A 16,902-nucleotide genomic window follows, 5' to 3' on the forward strand; every position below is an offset into this window, starting at 1 on the left:
CCTCAAAGTGTTCCATCGCTGGCCTTCAAATACAAATACCTCAGGGGAATATCCCAGATAAAAATATATACAAATTTTTCGGGAGATTCTCCGGATATATTCAACTAAAGGAACGACCTCTCGCTTCGAAACCAACAAAAATCCTAAGGCTTGCCTACCCAAATGATAACGGCCTAAGCATACTCCTAACGATTAAAAATAAAATGTTATTAAGTTTGATTCTCAGTTTATGATCAAGAACCAATTCTAATTTTCATAGATTATTTCTCCGATCCGACCCTTCAAAGTGTCGAATATCCATTCAAACTAATTCTGTTATGTCTTCAATTTCAAATGTATAGAACACATCTTATAAAACATAATTCAGTGGAACTAACTAAGATAAAATCATAACAAATTAATTCAACAATTTCAAGAACAAATTAAACAAAGTAACAGTAAGGCAAACCAAAACCAAGTCGTAAGAGATCAATTCAACAACAAAGTCCACAAGAAAAGTGAAGAAAGGAAGAGATATGAACCTGAAAATTAGCTTTAATTTGACTGAAATTTTAAGTAAATTACACGAGCGATGAACCAACTGGTATAGACGAGATTGGAAACGGCCGGAACTCGAACGAATAGACCACAAACAACAACTTAGACCAGCTCCACAAATAGCGTCTGGTTTTTGTGTGTGTGCGGCGATTTTGGGGCGGTTCAGGGTGTATGTCTGCCGCTGCATTTTTTTCCGAATCTCTCTCGTGTTTTTGGCATTAGGTTTGGGTGTTGTAAAGATGGAGGAGAAGGGTTCAGGGGTCGATCTTTTTTGCTGAAAAAAATGAACGATTGGGGTGGTGGGGTTTGTTGGAGAAGACCAAGTCCAAGAGGGGGGGGGGTCCTTTGTTTTAGCCACAACTTTTTAGTCTTTAGCTGAAGGAGATGCATTTCCACCCAAAACGGCCAACAAGTAAGTAACAATTACCTTTATTTTTATCCTCTCTGTATCCAAACAATTTGAAAAAGGTATGAAAGCCTTCTTTTTCAGTGGTCGTTTTAGGGACAGCTTCTAGGGTTCAGCCTTGTTTTTGGTTGGCAAGAAGAAGGGATAGCTGAAGGTCCCGTTTTGGTATCCCTAGGTCTGCTTCTTTATTCTGTCAAGAAGATGATGACAATGGGGGTTGTGAAAGAGATGAAAATTTTAGGGGGGGGGGTCGTGTATGTGTAACGGTAGCTCCTAGCTCCTAGGTCTTCATTTTTTTAAAGAAGAAGTTGCTGCCTCCTTTGTCTAGGCCTTTAGGCGTTAGTCTATGTAGGTCTAGAGTCTTGGATTTAATTAAAGGGTGGGGTGTTGGGCTAAGGGTTAATTTTGGGGCAATGGGGATTTGGGCTCAAGTGTTAGTCCGAAATTTGGCCATTTTCTTGTCCAAAATTGAGCTAAATTGTCTTGAATTAACTAACAATTGGGCTTCTTAGAAGATCTAGATTTCGTTAACTAAGGACCTAAGTTTTCCTTATTTAAAAAAGTATAAAGCATCTAAAAAAATGTAAGACTACTCCCAATTAATTAAAATAAACTATTAAAGATAAACCATAAATGAAACTATTTTCTTTTTGGTATTTTTCAAGATTAAAAATGACTACAAAACATTAATGAAACTATTTTTTTTTGTAATTTTTATTTTCTTGTAACAAAATAAAGTAAAAGAGTAAAAATTAGTTGAAATAGCTATATTAGATCTAAATTAAATATTTATATGCTAAAATATAAGAAATCTTGGGGAGGGTAAAAAATCATATGTCTACAACTGCCCCTCTTTATCTGGAAATACGAAGTATTTTCAGACAAAGAACGGCTAGACAAGTTTTTTGATCTGACCCTTATTTGGAGAGACTAGACTAGGAGGGAAGAGAATGTGACCGAGCCCTAGTATCTGAGCTGCCTACATATCCTTGGATATAAATGAATCAGATCACATGTAGTTTAGAAGTAGGAACCGTGATGGAGTGTACCGAGGTGGAGAGCCGATTGAGGTGCCGTCGTCGAGGTTTTGGTCCGCAGTCCTGTTATTACATCAAAATCAAAAAATGAATAAAAACTAACTAAGCCTGTCAACTATGAGTTTCAAGATTCCTATCTATAAGTCTTCTGAAGCTTGATCTTGAGTCTTGAATGGTTCTTCGTGCAGACTTTAGATTTGAACCTTGACGCTTGCTAGTTGTAGGTGCTAGTTCATCTTCTTAAGCTTTTCAAATCAAAACCGGACACACCATGCTTGTGACTTCAGTAATGTCTCGAGCAATCCATCTCTTGTCTCGGCTTCTGCATTTTGGATTCACTTCCCTTTTCTTTTTTCCTTTTTTTGTTTTGTTTTTCTATTCTGGATTGAAATTACTTCTGTTGATCATCTCGGACTGTTGACTCACATTCTTGCCGCGAGCTTCTGCTACTTCTAACTTGAATTGAATTCTGAAATGACTTCCCTCGTTCTTCAGGTGGGCGCCTGCTACTGACTTGAAACTTGAAATGACTCTGAAATAAACTCTGAAATGTCTTCACTCGTTCTCTAGGTGGGTGCCTGCAATCAAAACAACAAAACAAACAAAATTTTCTGCCCCATTTGAACTAGGAAGATTAGGGAAGTGCATCTCCTAAAATAAAAATATAACCTGAAAGACCCAGACTAGGTAGTCCGTCTCCTAGGGGTAAAACTTTAATTACTCAAACTAGGAAGTGCTTCCCCTAATAATGAACTTAAATGGCCCAAAACTAGGAAGTGCATCTCCTAGGAATGAACTTAAATGACTCAAACTAGGAAGTGCGTCTCCTAGGCATAAAATCTCAATTTAGGAAGTGTGTTAAATGACCCAAAATTAGGAAGTGCTTCTACTAGGGGTAAAATCTCAATTTAGGAAGTGCATCTCCTAAAACAAAAATATAACCTGAAAAACCCAGACTAGGAAGTGCGTCTCCTAGGGGTAAACTTAAATGACTCAAACTAGGAAGTGCATCTTCTAGGGGTAAAATATCAATTTAGGAAGTGTGTCTCCTAAAACAAAAATATAACATGAAAAATCCAGACTAGGAAGTGCGTCTCCTAGGGGTGAAACTTCAATGACTCAAACTAGGAAGTACGTCTCCTAGGAATGAACTTAAATGACCAAAGTTAGGAAATGCGTCTCCTAGGAGTGGACTTAAATGAGAAAAGTTAGGAAATGCGTCTCCTAGGAATGAACTTAAATGACCAAAGCTAGGAAGTGCGTTTCCTAGGAATGGACTTAAATGAGAAAAGCTAGGAAGTGAGTCTCCTAGGAATGAACTTAAATGACCCAAACTAGGAAGTGCGTCTCTTAGGGGTAAAATCTCAATTTAAGAAGTGCGTCTCCTAATTTAAAATATAACCTGAAAGACCCATAACAGGAAGTGCATCTCCTAGGGGTGAAACTAAGTTTAGGAAGCGCGTCTCCTAAAACATAATATAACCTGAAAGACCCAGACTAGGAAGTGCATCTCCTAGGGGTAAACTCTTAATTTAGGAAGTGCGTCTCCTACGAGTGAAACTTCAATGACTCAATATAGGAAGTGCATCTCCTAGGAATGAACTCTCAATTTAGGAAGTGCATCTCCTAGGAATGAACTCTCAATTTAGGAAGTGCATCTCCTAAAGGTATATCCTAAAAGACCCAGACTAAGAAGTGCGTTTCCTAGGGGTAAACTCTTAATTTAGGAAGTGCGTCTCCTAAACAGTATAACCTGAAAAACCTAGACTAGGAAGTGCGTCTCCTAAAGGTGAAAAGTCAATGACTCAAACTAGGAAGTGCGTCTCCTAGGAATGAATTTAAATAACGAAAGCTAGGAAGTGTGTCTCCTAACAAGTATAATTTGAAAGACCCCTACTAGGAAGTGCGTCTCCTAACGGGTAAAATTTCGATGACTCCAACTAGGACGTGCATCTACTAGGGATGAATTTAAATGAACAACATTAGGAAGTGCGTCTCCTAAAATAAAAATATAACTTGAAAAACCCAACATAGGAAGTGCTTCTCCTATGGGTGAAACTTGACCTAAAGGCTGACCTACGGTTGGGGTTTACTAGACGAGACAATTCGGGGCGACACGTGGTCGATGGCGGCTGCTCTAGCTGTCCGCCCTCTACACGCTCCCACGCTACCCCCTAAAGACATGGGTGATTCACAAAAAGGCCGTGTATGCTCAAACGTACTCCGGAAGACTTGTTGCAGAAAAAGACTCATGGTTATGCAAATGGTTCACTAGATGAGGCAATTCGGGGCGACACGTGGTTGATGGCGGCTGCTCTCGCTGTCCGCCCACTCCACACTCCCACGCCACCCCTAAAGATACGGATGACTCACAAAAAGGCCGTGTACGCTCAAACGTACTCCGGAATACTTGTTGCAGAAAAAGACCCATGGTTATACAAATGATGACAATTTATAAAGCAGTAACACATAAGGAAAAAACTGTAAACAAATAAGCAACTAGCAAATAATAAAATGACATAAACAAAATAAAAAGCAAACAAAGCATATAAAAACCTTAACTGAATATCCTAAAAATCAAAAATATCAAGTACTAGCTCGAACCTGCAACTCCTCAGCAGAGTTGCCAGAGATGTCACACCCCTTTTTTACAAGCCTCACTTAACCCTATTAAATAAAAAAAAGATTTCACAAAACTCGAAAGGGTTTTTCAATTTTGAAAGTGACAAAAGATATTGTTCAAAAGGATTAACTTAGAGTCGCCACCTGACATTTGTTTCGGTATGCCAGGTCACCGTTTTTTAAAATAATTTTTCTTTAAAAACACTTTAAACTTCAAAACTAAGTCTACACTAGAGATTTGGGTAAGGGGGTTCATTTGAATCGGGGAGAAGGTGTTAGGCATTCCCCAAGTCCCGTAACTAGTACGGTTGCGTACTTGATCTAGTTGGAACTTAGAATATTCAAATTAAGGTAAATATAAACACGGAAAAACAAATAAACACACACGAGGCTCAAGGTCGTCCCCACCTAATAAAATAAAAAAACAAAAGTAAAAGTAAAAATACTATTGTATGCTTCCTTAAAGTGTTCCATCGCTGGCCTTCAAATACAAATACTTCGGGGCATACCCCGGATAAAAATATATACAAATTTTTCGGGGCATTCCTCGGATATATTCAACTAAAGGAACGACCTCTCGCCACGAAACCAACAAAAATCCTAAGGCTTGCCTACCCAAATGATAACGGCCTAAACATACTCCTAGCGATTAAAAATAAAATATTATTAAGTTTGATTCTCAGTTTATGATCAAGAACCAATTCTAATTTTCATAGATTATTTCTCCGATCTGATCCCTCAAAGTGTCGAATAACCATTTAAACTAATTCTGTTATGTCTTCAATTTCAAATGTATAGAACACATCTTATAAAACATAATTCAGTGGAACTAACTAAGATTAAAATCATAACAAATTAATTCAACAATTCCAAGAACAAATTAAACAAAGTAACAGTAAGGTAAACCAAAACCAAGTCGTAACAGATCAATTCAACCACAAAGACCACAAGGAAAGTGAAGAAAGGACGAGATATGAACCTGAAAATTAGCTTTAATTTGACTGAAATTTTAAGTAAATTACACGAGCGATGAACCAACTGGTATGGACGATATTGGAAATTGCCGGAACTCTAACAAACAGACCACAAACAACATCTTAGACCAGCTCCACAAATGGTGGCAGGTTTTTTGTGTGTGTGCGACGGTTTTGGGGTGGTTCAGGGTGTATGTTTACCGTTGCGTTTTTTTGGAATCTCTCTCGTGTTTTTGGCCTTAGGTTTGGGTGTTGTGAAGATGGAGGAGAAGGGTTCAGGGGTCGATCTTTTTTTGCTAAAAAATGAACGATGGGGATGGTAGGGTTTGTTGGAGAAGACCAAGTCCAAAAAGGGGGCGGGGTCCTTTGTTTTAGCCGCAGCTTTTCAGTCTTTAGCAGAAGGAGATGCATTTCCACCCAAAACGGCCAACAAGTAAGCAGCAATTACCTTTATTTTTATCCTCTCTATATCCAAACAATTTGAAAAAGCTATGAAAGCCTTCTTCTTCAATGGTCGTTTTAGGGACAGCTTCTAGGGTTCAACCTTGTTTTTGGTTGTCAAGAAGAAGGGATTGCTGAAGGTCCCATTTTTGTGTCCCTAGGCCTGCTTCTTTATTCTGTTAAGAAGATGATGACAAGGGGGGTTGTGAAAGAGATGAAAATATGAGGGGGGGGGGGTCGTATATGTGCAACAGTAGCTCCCAGCTCCTAGGTCTTCGTTTTTTCAAAGAAGAAGCTGCTGCCTCCTTTGTCTAGGTCTTTAGGCGTTAGTCTATGTAGGTCTAGGGTTTTGGGTTTAATTAAAGGGTAGGGGTGTTGGGCTAAGGGTTTATTTTGGGGCAATGGGGATTTGGGCTCAAGGGTTAGTCCGAAATTTGCCCATTTTCTTGTCCATAATTGAGCTAAAATTGTCTTGAATTAACTAACAATTGGGCTTCTTAGAAGATCTGGATTTCGTTAACTAAGGGCCTAAGTTTTCCTTATTTAAAATAGTATAAAGCATCTAAAAAAATGTAAGACTACTCCCAATTAATTAAAATAAACTATTAAAGATAAACCATAAATGAAATTGTTTTCTTTTTGGTATTTTTCAAGATTACAAATGACTACAAAACATTAATGAAACTATTTTTTTGTATTTTTCATTTTCTTGTAACAAAATAAAGTAAAAGAGTAAAAATTAGTTGAAATAGCTATATTAGACCTAAATTAAATATTTACATGCTAAAATATAAGAAATCTTGGGAAGGGTCAAAAATCACATGTCTACAATTGAAGGTGACATGAGGTATAACACACTCCTCGGGAGACCGTGGATACATAACATGAAAGCAGTACCTTTAACTCTTCATCAGATGATGAAGATCCCTATAGAGGATGGAGTAGAAACGGTCTACGGATAGCAACACACTGCATTGGAGATGTTTGTAGTCGATGAAGTGGCACCGATACTAGAGCCTTTGACCTCGGGAAAGTCGGACACCAAAGATAAGCAAGCGGCCACATAGCAATCACTTCCTCCAGCCTCGACAGAATCGGAACAACAGGTAATCAAAGGCGAAGATGAGGATTTCCTTACTCCTTGAACTTTCGTCGTTCCCAAAGAGTCCGATGCAACTAAGTTAACGATCAAGGAACTGGAGCAGGTTATACTCATCGAATACATGCCCGAAAGAAAGGTATACCTGGGAACGGGATTAACCCCCGAACTCAGGAAAAAACTCATTCAATTTCTTATTGATTATATGGATTGCTTTGCTTGGTCCCATTTAGATATGACAGGATTCCACCGAAAATAACAACACACCGGCTAAGCCTCGACCCCAAGTTCAAAACGATAAAGCAAAAAAGGAGGCCCCAATCCGAGGTGAAACACACATTCATAAAGGACGAGGTAACCAAACTTCTTAAAATAGGGTCTATTCAGGAGGTAAAGTACCCCGAATGGTTAGCCAACGTAGTTATAGTTCATAAGAAGGGAAATACACTTAGAATGTGCGTAGATTACAAATAATTGAACAAAGCATGCCCAAAAGACTCTTTCCCATTACCCAACATCGATCATACGATCGATGCCACGACCGGCCATGAGATCCTAACTTTTCTCAACGACTACTGGGGGTACAATCATATTAAGATGAACCCGGAGGATCAGGAAAAGATTTCGTTTATTACTAAATTTGGAACTTATTGTTACAACGTAATGCCCTTCGGGCTAAAAAATGCAGGAGCTACATACCAACGCCTAGTTAACAAAATGTTTGAAGAACAAATAAGTAAAACAATGGAAGTTTACATTAATGGTATGTTGGTTAAGTCCCTGCGCGCAGAGGACCATTTAGCTCATTTGAAGGAAACATTCAAAATCTTAAAGAGATACAACATGAAGCTTAACCCAGAGAAATATGCCTTCGGAGTCGGCTCGGGTAAGTTTCTCGGCTTCATGGTGCCGAATCAGAGCATCGAAATTAACCCAGATAAAATCAAAGCCATCAAGGATATCACGATCATTGATAGTGTCAAGGCCGTGCAAAGGCTAACAAGTCGAATAGCTGCTTTGGGTCGATTCATTTCGAGGTCATCAAATTGAAGTCACCGGTTCTTTTCCTTGCTCAAAAAGAAAAAAGACTTCGCATGGACCCTAGAATGCCATCAAGCCTTAGAAGAACTGAAGCTATACTTATCGAGCCCGCCTTTGCTTCACACCCTGAAGGTATATGAAAAACTTTACCTATATTTGGCAGTATCTGAGATAGCGGTAAGTGGGGTACTAGTTCGAGAAGAGCAAGGTACACAATTTCCTGTTTATTAAGTAAGCCGAACTCTAGGAGATGCTGAAACCAGGTACCCTCACTTAGAAAAATTAGCACTTGCATTGATAAGCGCATCTAGAAAACTAAAGCCATATTTTCAATGTCATCCCATATGTGTGTTAACCACATACCCCCTTTGAAATGTTTTGCATAAGCCCGAGCTATCGGTAGGCTGGCCAAATGGGCCGTTGAACTTAGCGGGTACGATATCGAATATCAATCCTGAATGGCCATCAAGTCTCAAATTCTAGCTGACTTCGTGGCCGATTTTATGCCGACCCTCGTATCCGAAGTGGAAAAAGAACTCCTGCTGAGTTCGGGTAAATCATCGGGGGTATAAAACCTTCACGGATGCGCTTCAAATATGACGGGGTTCGGGATTGGACTTGTCTTAAAGTCACCTACGGGTAGTACCATTAGACAATCTATCAAAACTTCTATGTTGACTAATAATGAGGCCGAGTATGAGGCCATGATTGTAGGTCTCGAACTAGCCAAAAGCTTGGGAGGAGAAGTCATTGAAGCCAAGTGCGATTCACTGTTGGTAGTAAACCAAGTAAACAAAAGTTTTGAGGTTCGTGAGGATAGAATGCAATGATACTTAGATAAACTACAGGTAACATCGCATCACTTCAAGGAATGAACCCTGGATCATGTGCCTCGAGAGCAAAATAGTGAGGCCGATGCACTTGGTAATTTGGGATCCTCAGTTGAAGAAGATGATATCGTCTCGAGGACCGTCGTCTAGTTATCGATGTATGTGGTTGAAGAGGGACATGCCGATATAAATTCAACATGTTTGACTTGGGACTGGAGGAATAAGTACATCGATTATTTGAAAGATGGCAAACTCCCATCGGACCATAAAGAATTGAGGACCTCACGAACCAAGGATGCTAGGTTCGTATTATACGAGGGCGGAACACTGTACAGAAGAAAGTGATGGGCCATTGGCAGTATGTTTAGGGCCGGGGGACACCGATTATGTTTTACGAGAGGTCCACGAAGGTACTTATGGAAATCACTTCGGCGCTGAGTCTTTGGTTTGCTCAATTATCACAGCAGGGTATTAGTGGGATAACATAGAAAAAGATACTAAGGAATTTGTTAAAAAATGTGATAAGTGTCAATGATTTGCACCGATGATCCAATAGCCCGGAGAATAACTCCATTCTGTCCTATTCCCGTGGCCTTTCATGAAATGGGGAATGGATATAGGTGGCCCTCTACCAATGGCACCAGGTAAAGCCAAATTTATTTTGTTTATGACTGGTTATTTTTCTAAGTGGGTGGAAGCACAGGCCGTCGAGAAGGTCAAAGAAAAAAAAGTTATTGACTTCATCTAGGACCACATCATATGCCGGTTCGGGATACCTACCGAGATTGTATGTGACAATGGATAACAATTCATCGACAGCAAGGTGACGGAGTTCCTAGAGGCACATAAAATAAATAGGATTTTATCGACACCGTACACCCAACTGGAAATGGACAAGCCGAGTTAAAAAATAAAACTATCATTCAAAACCTGAAGAAAAGGTTGGACGATGCAAAGGGGAAATAGAGAGAAGTTGTACTCGAGGTCCTTTGGGCATATCGAACAACATCGAATCTAGCATGAGGGCTAATCCTTTATCTTTAGTATATGGATCTGAGGCCCTTATTCCTATCGAGGTTGGGGAACCCAGTGCCAAGTTTTGGCATACATCGGAGGAATCAAATCACGAGGCTATGAATACTAGCCTCGAGCTATTAGATGAAAATCGAGAAGCAACGCTTGTTCGGATGGCCGCGCAGAAGCAAAGGATCAAAAAATACTACAATAGAAGGACCAACCTTCGGCACTTCGGAATCAGGGACTTATTTCTATGAAAAGTCACCCTCAATACTTGAGATTGGAATGAAGGGAAACTAGGCCCGAATTGAAATGACTCTTCCGAGTCCTCGGAGTTGTCGGTAAAGGATCTTACAAACTTAGCACAATGGAAGGTAAGCAACTGCCGAACAATTGGAACATATCGTTAATCAAATGATACTATTGCTAAGGTATGAGTTTAAATTTCTTGTCTATTTGAATTTGAAACTAACTCATTGCAGATATTCGATCGAAGCTATCGAAGGCATCTTTTTACTCGAAGGCCTTAGGTTTTAAAGCATATATTGCACTCTTTTTCCCTTAAAACGGATGTGATGATCCAAAAGATCATCACTTGTTTTAAAATGAAATTCTATGTTCTAAGGACTTAAAAACCTCTCTTACCATCACATCAATTTACGTGCGCAGTCCGGGCGCGTAGCCAGAAAGCCTAAATGTGAAATTTGTGAAAAATGATAAGTTTTGACTATAAAATGAATTAATTTGACTTCGGTCAATGTTTTGGGTAAACGGACCCGAACCCGTGATTTGACGGTCCCATAGGGTCTGTAGGAAAATAGGAGACTTGGGCGTATGCCCGGAATCTAATTCCGAGGTCTCAAGCCCGAGAAATGAATTTTTGAAAGAAATTGTTTTCTGAAATTGTTTATAAGATTTGGAAATGAATTTTGATTTGAACATGTTGGTATCGGGCCCATAATTTGGTTCTGGCACCCGGTATAGGTCTTATATGTGATTTAAGATAATTCTATGAAGTTTTGTAAGAAACGGAATCCATTTGACGTGATTCAGACCTTAAATGCAAATTTGGTGTTTAAAGAAGTTTTGAGAAATTTCATAGATCTTGACGTTTAATTCGATGTTCATGATGTTATTTTGGTGATTTTAGTACACGAATAAGTCCGTAGGATGTTTTTAAGGTTATATGTATATTTGGTTTGGAGCCCCGAGGGCTCGGATGAGTTCTGGATAGGCCACGAGGTGAAATTTTGGACTTAAGGAATTGCAGGCCTGCAGGCTTCGCAATTCCCAAACCCATGTTCGCAATTCCCAAGTTTCGCAATTCCCAACCCCATGTCATAATTCCCAGACTTCGTAATTCCCAAACCCATGTTCACAATTCCCAAGCTTCGCAATTCCCAAACCCATGTTCGAAATTCCCAGGCTACGCAATTCCCAAACCCGTGCTCGCAATTCCCAAGCTTCGCAATTCCCAAACCCATGTTCGCAATTCCCAAGCTTCGTATTTCCCAACCCATGTTCACAATTCCCAAGCCAGTAGAGGTCGGGGTTCACAATTGCGAACCCCTGTTCGCAATTCCCATATCAGAGACCTGCAACTTTTATACTTAGACGATTTTAAACCCATTTTTCATAGTCTCTCAAAACATAAACACACTTAGGTGATTTTTCAAGGATTTCTTCTTCTCCAAATCAATTGTAAGTCGCTTTTAACTAACGTCCTTCAATTCTTAACATCTTTTAACATGATTTCAACTTCAAATCAATGATTTTCATGGGGGAAATTGGGTGTTTCGGGTAGAACCTAGGTTTTTCGAAAATTGGGGATTTAAACCTCGATTTGAGGTCTGATTTCAAAACAAATTATATATTTAGGTACATGGGAAAATGGGTAATCGGGTTTCGAACCTCGAGTTTTGACCATGTGTGCCTAGGGGCAATTTTTGACATTTTGGGCAAAACTTTGGGAAATTCATTTTCATGCTTTCAAATTGATTCATTTAGTATTTATTGACGTAATTAAGTAACTTGTGACTAGATACAAGCGAATTGGCAGAGGAATCAAGGGGTAAAGATATAATTGAATCCTGAGTTTTGGTCGTGGCAACGAGGTAAGTGTTTGGCCTAACCTTAGCTTGAGGGATCTTGAGTTGTGTCCTATTTGCTATTTGCTTCTTGTTGAGTACGACGTATATGCATGGTGACGAGTATCTATAAGTTGGTGTAAAGCATGACCGTGAGTCTTATATTGTGATTTTCAAGACTTCATTGTATTATTTATGCCTTGGTGAAGATTTCTATTTGTTGTGTAAAGTTGTGGAAAGAATTGTGATCTATGAATATTGAGGAGCGTTGGCTCCAGTTGTATAACGAATTGTGAAAGTATAAGTGATAATTGAAACTCTAGAGCATTGGCTCGAGTTGTGTAGTAAAAATGAGAAAGAGAAATGATCATTATGCTGCCCCCTTTCCGGGCTATTGTTGAGTTGTGGTTCCCTTGCATTGTGTTCTTAATTAATATTACGGATGCTTAGGTTGATGATTCTTTGTGTTAGGTGTTGTAACAAGTTTAGCTATAGCTAAGGTAGTTAGGTGTTATAACAAGTTTGATTATAGTTGAGGTAGTTAGGTGTTGTATCAAGTTTAGTTATAGATGAGGTAGTTAGATGTCATAACAAATTTGGTGATAGTTGTTTCTCCCTTGCCGAGATATTGTTGAAATATCATTGTTTCCTTATCAAGATATTTGTTGATATTATTGTTCCCTTGCCGGGATTCCTTGTGATTATTGTTGACTTGTACGTGGGAGCGGGTGGTATGCCTACCACAAGATATAATGACGTGGGAGCGGGTGGTATGCCTACCACAAGATATAATGACATGGGAGCGGGTGGTACGCCTACCACATGATATAATAAAATGGGAGTGGGTGGTACGCCTACCTACCACAAGATATAATGAAATGGGAGTGGGTGGTACGCCTACCACAAGATATAATAAAATGGGAGCGGGTGGTATGCCTACCACGAGATATAATGAAATGGGAGCGGGTGGTACGCCTACCACCAGATACACTGAAATAGGAGCGGGTGGTACGCCTACCACGATATATAATAAAATGGGAGCGGGTGGTACGCCTACCACGAGATATAATAAAATGGGAGTGGGTGGTACGCCGTTGCACGCCTGCAACAAGATGTGAAAAGAAAGTGTGATCTGCCTTTGTTTTCCTTATTCTTGTTAGTGGTTGGATTTTGATTTCTTTATAGTTCTCTTGTTATTCTGTTTTTACCTTATATTTCCCGAAGCATGTTTCCCTCTCCCATCTTTACTTGTTTATTCCTGCTTTACTTTCCAATGTATATTATATAACTGCACAGGTTTATTTGGTGGTCTGGTCCTAGCCTCGTCACTACTTCGCCGAGGTTAGGCTAGACATTTACCAGCACATGGGGTCGGTTGTGCTGATACTACACTCTGCACTCTTTTGTGCAGACCCCAGTGTTGTGGACTTCGGACTGTAGTGAGATTGCTGATTCTTGATCATCAGGCGATCCGAGGTAGTCCTGCAGGTGTCCGCAGGCCTTGGCGTCTCCTTCTATCTATTGTTCCTATTTCTTTCATGCATTTTTAGAGACAGTGTTGTATTTATTTCTTCAGACCCTTTATTTGTAGTATTCTTAGACCTTTTGTGAAATTGTGATACCAGTTCTGGGTAGTCGAGACTCAAACAGTTGTACTAGATATTTATGTTCAGATAGTTTGTTGTTTTTCTTTTGCTTATGTTAAATTCCGCTGTTCTAGTGCTATTATTTCGAAATTGTTAATGAACATAAAATGGGTAAAAAGGTAAATTATGCAATTAATTAGCTTGTCTAGCTTGTATTAATAGGCTCCATCACGACTCCCGAGGGTGGGAAATCTGGGTCGTGACAAGTTGGTATCAGAGCTTTAGGTTACATGGGTCTCACAGTTCACAGACAAGCTTAGTTAGAGTCTGAGGGATCGGTACGGAGACGTCTGTATTTATCTCTAGAGGCTATAGAGTTAGGAAAAACTTCACATCTATTCTTTCTTGTCGTGCGATTTTGTTCTCTCAATAATAAATCGAAACCTCAACTCTTTTCCTTTCGCGAATGGCGAGGTCACGTACCGCTTCTTCAGCCTAACAACAGCACAGATCAGTGATAGATTATCTACATCTTCGAAGGCTTTGTGGAGGTTGGATAGGTTCACCAAGCTCTTCACTACTACTTTCGGCGGTGCATCTACTGAGGATCCCAGGATTATCTTGACAGCTATCACAAGGTTCTCAAGAACATGGGGATTGTTGAGACCAACGGGGTAAATTTTGCTACATTTCGCTTGTCTGGATCCACCAAGACTTGTTGGAGAGATTATTGATTAACTATACCAGTTAGGTCATCAGCTTTGACTTGAGAACAGTTCACACAACTATTTCTGGAGAAGTTTCTTCCCATCACTCATAGAGAGGCCTATTGGAGGCAGTTTGAGCGTCTCCAGCAGGGTTTTATAACTGTTATTCAGTACGAGATTGGATTCATCGAGTTGGCTCGTCATGCTCTTATCATACTTCCCACTGTGAGAGAGAGTGAGGAGGTTCATTGAGGGACTCGTCCAGCTTGCTCAGTTAGATAGAGGTGGAGGTAGAGATGCTAGAGGTGGAGGTAAAGGTATTAGAGGTGGAGGTGCATGTACTGTTCTGGTTTATGGTAGAGAAGCTTTGATTTTTTTTGGCGCCGTATCTGGTCATGCCTAGTGATTCTTTGAGTGCCCCTATTTATGTGTCTATGACAGTGGGTGATTCTATTGTGGTGGATCGCGTCCATTGTTCATGTATAATGGTTATTGGAGGTCTTGAGACTCATGTAGATTTGCTTCTTCTGGACATGGATGATTTCGGTGTCATATTAGAGATGGACTGGTTATCACCTTACCACGCTATCTTGGACTGTCATGCCAAGACTGTGACCTTAGCTTTGCCGGGTTTGCCTCGTTTAGAGTGGAGAGGGACTCCTGGTCATTCTACCCATAGTGTTATCTCTTTTATGAAGGCTCGGCGTATGGTCGAGAAGGGGTGTTTGGCGTATTTGGCATATGTTCGTGATTCTAGTGCCGAGGTTCCTTCTATTGATTCTGTGCCCGTTGTTCGTGAGTTTCCTGAGGTTTTTCCTTTAGATCTGCCGGGTATGCCACCCGACAGGGATATTGACTTTTGTATTGATTTGGCTCCGGGCACTCAGCCCATTTATATCCCGCTGTATCGTATGGCCCCACCTGAGTTGAAAGAGTTGAAGGAGCAGTTGCAAGACTTGCTTGAGAAGGGTTTTATTAGACCCAGTGTTTCGCCTTGGGGTGCGCCGGTGTTGTTTGTTAAGTAGAAGGATGGGCCGATGAGGATGTGTATTGATTACCGGTAGTTGAACAAGGATACAATCAAGAATAAGTATCCATTGCCGAGGATTGATGATTTGTTTGATCAACTTCAGGGTGCCAAGGTATTTTCAACGATTGAATTGAGATCTGGCTACCATCAGTTGAGGATTTGGGCATCCGATGTCCCTAAGACAACTTTCCGCACTCGGTACAAGCATTATGAGTTCTTGGTGATATCGTTCGGGTTGGCAAATGCCCAACAACTTTTATGGATTTGATGAATCGAGTATTCAGGCCTTACTTGGATTCGTTCATGATAGTCTTCATTGATGACATTTTGATTTATTCCCGCAGTCGGGAGGAGCACGAGCAACATCTTAGAGTAGTTCTTCAGACCTTAAGGGATAGTCAGTTATATGCTAAGTTTTCGAAGTGTGAGTTCTGGTTGAGTTCAATTGCATTTCTGGGTCTTGTTAAATCAACAAAGAGTATTCAGGTTGATCTGAAGAAGATTGAGGCAGTCAAGAACTAGCCTAGACCAACATCAGCTACAGAGATTCGGAGTTTCTTGGGATTGGCAGGCTACTATCGTCGGTTCGTGGATGGGTTTTCATCTACCGCAACCCTGATGAGCAGGTTGACCTAGGAGGATGCCCTGTTCAGATGGTCGAATGAATGTGAGGCGAACTTTCAGAAGCTCAAGATAGCTCTAACTACGGTACTGGTGGTGGTTTTACCCACAGGTTCAGGGTCTTATACAATTTATTCTGATGCTTCTCGTATTGGACTTGGTGCAGTGTTGATGCAGGATGGCAAGGTCATTGCCTATGCTTTGCGATAGTTGAAGATTCATGAGAAAAACTATCCGGTTCATGATTTGGAGTTGGCAGCCATTGTTCACGCATTGAAGATTTGGAGGCATTATCTATATGGCGTGGCATGTGAGGTGTTCATGGATCACAAGAGTCTTCAGTATTTGTTCAAGCAGAAGGAGTTGAATTTGAGGTAGAGGAGGTGGTTGGAGTTGTTGAAAGACTATGATATCACCATCTTATATCACCCGAGAAAGGCCAATGTGGTGGCTGATGCTTTGAGTAGAGAGTCAGCTAGTATGGGTAGTCTCACTTATATTCTAGTCGGTGAGAGACCGCTTACTTTGGATGTTCAGGCTTTGGCCAATCAGTTCATGAGGCTGGATGTTTCTGAGCCTAGTCGTGTGTTAGCTTGCACGGTCGCTCGTTCTTCTTTATTGGAATGTATCCATAATAGGCAGTATGATGATCCCCATTAGTGTGTCCTCAAAGATACGGTGCAGGACGGAGATGCCAAGCAGGTTACTTTGGGTGATGATGGAGTTTTGAGATTGCAGGGTCGAGTTTGTGTGCCAAATGTGGATGGACTCCGAGAGTTGATTTTAGAGGAGGCCCATAGCGCCAGGTACTCTATTCATTCGGGTACCGCGGAGATGTATCAGAATTTGCGGCAGCATTATGGGTGG

Source organism: Nicotiana sylvestris, chromosome 4 (genome assembly GCF_000393655.2).
Source record: "Nicotiana sylvestris chromosome 4, ASM39365v2, whole genome shotgun sequence".
NCBI classification, from domain to species: Eukaryota; Viridiplantae; Streptophyta; class Magnoliopsida; order Solanales; family Solanaceae; genus Nicotiana; species Nicotiana sylvestris.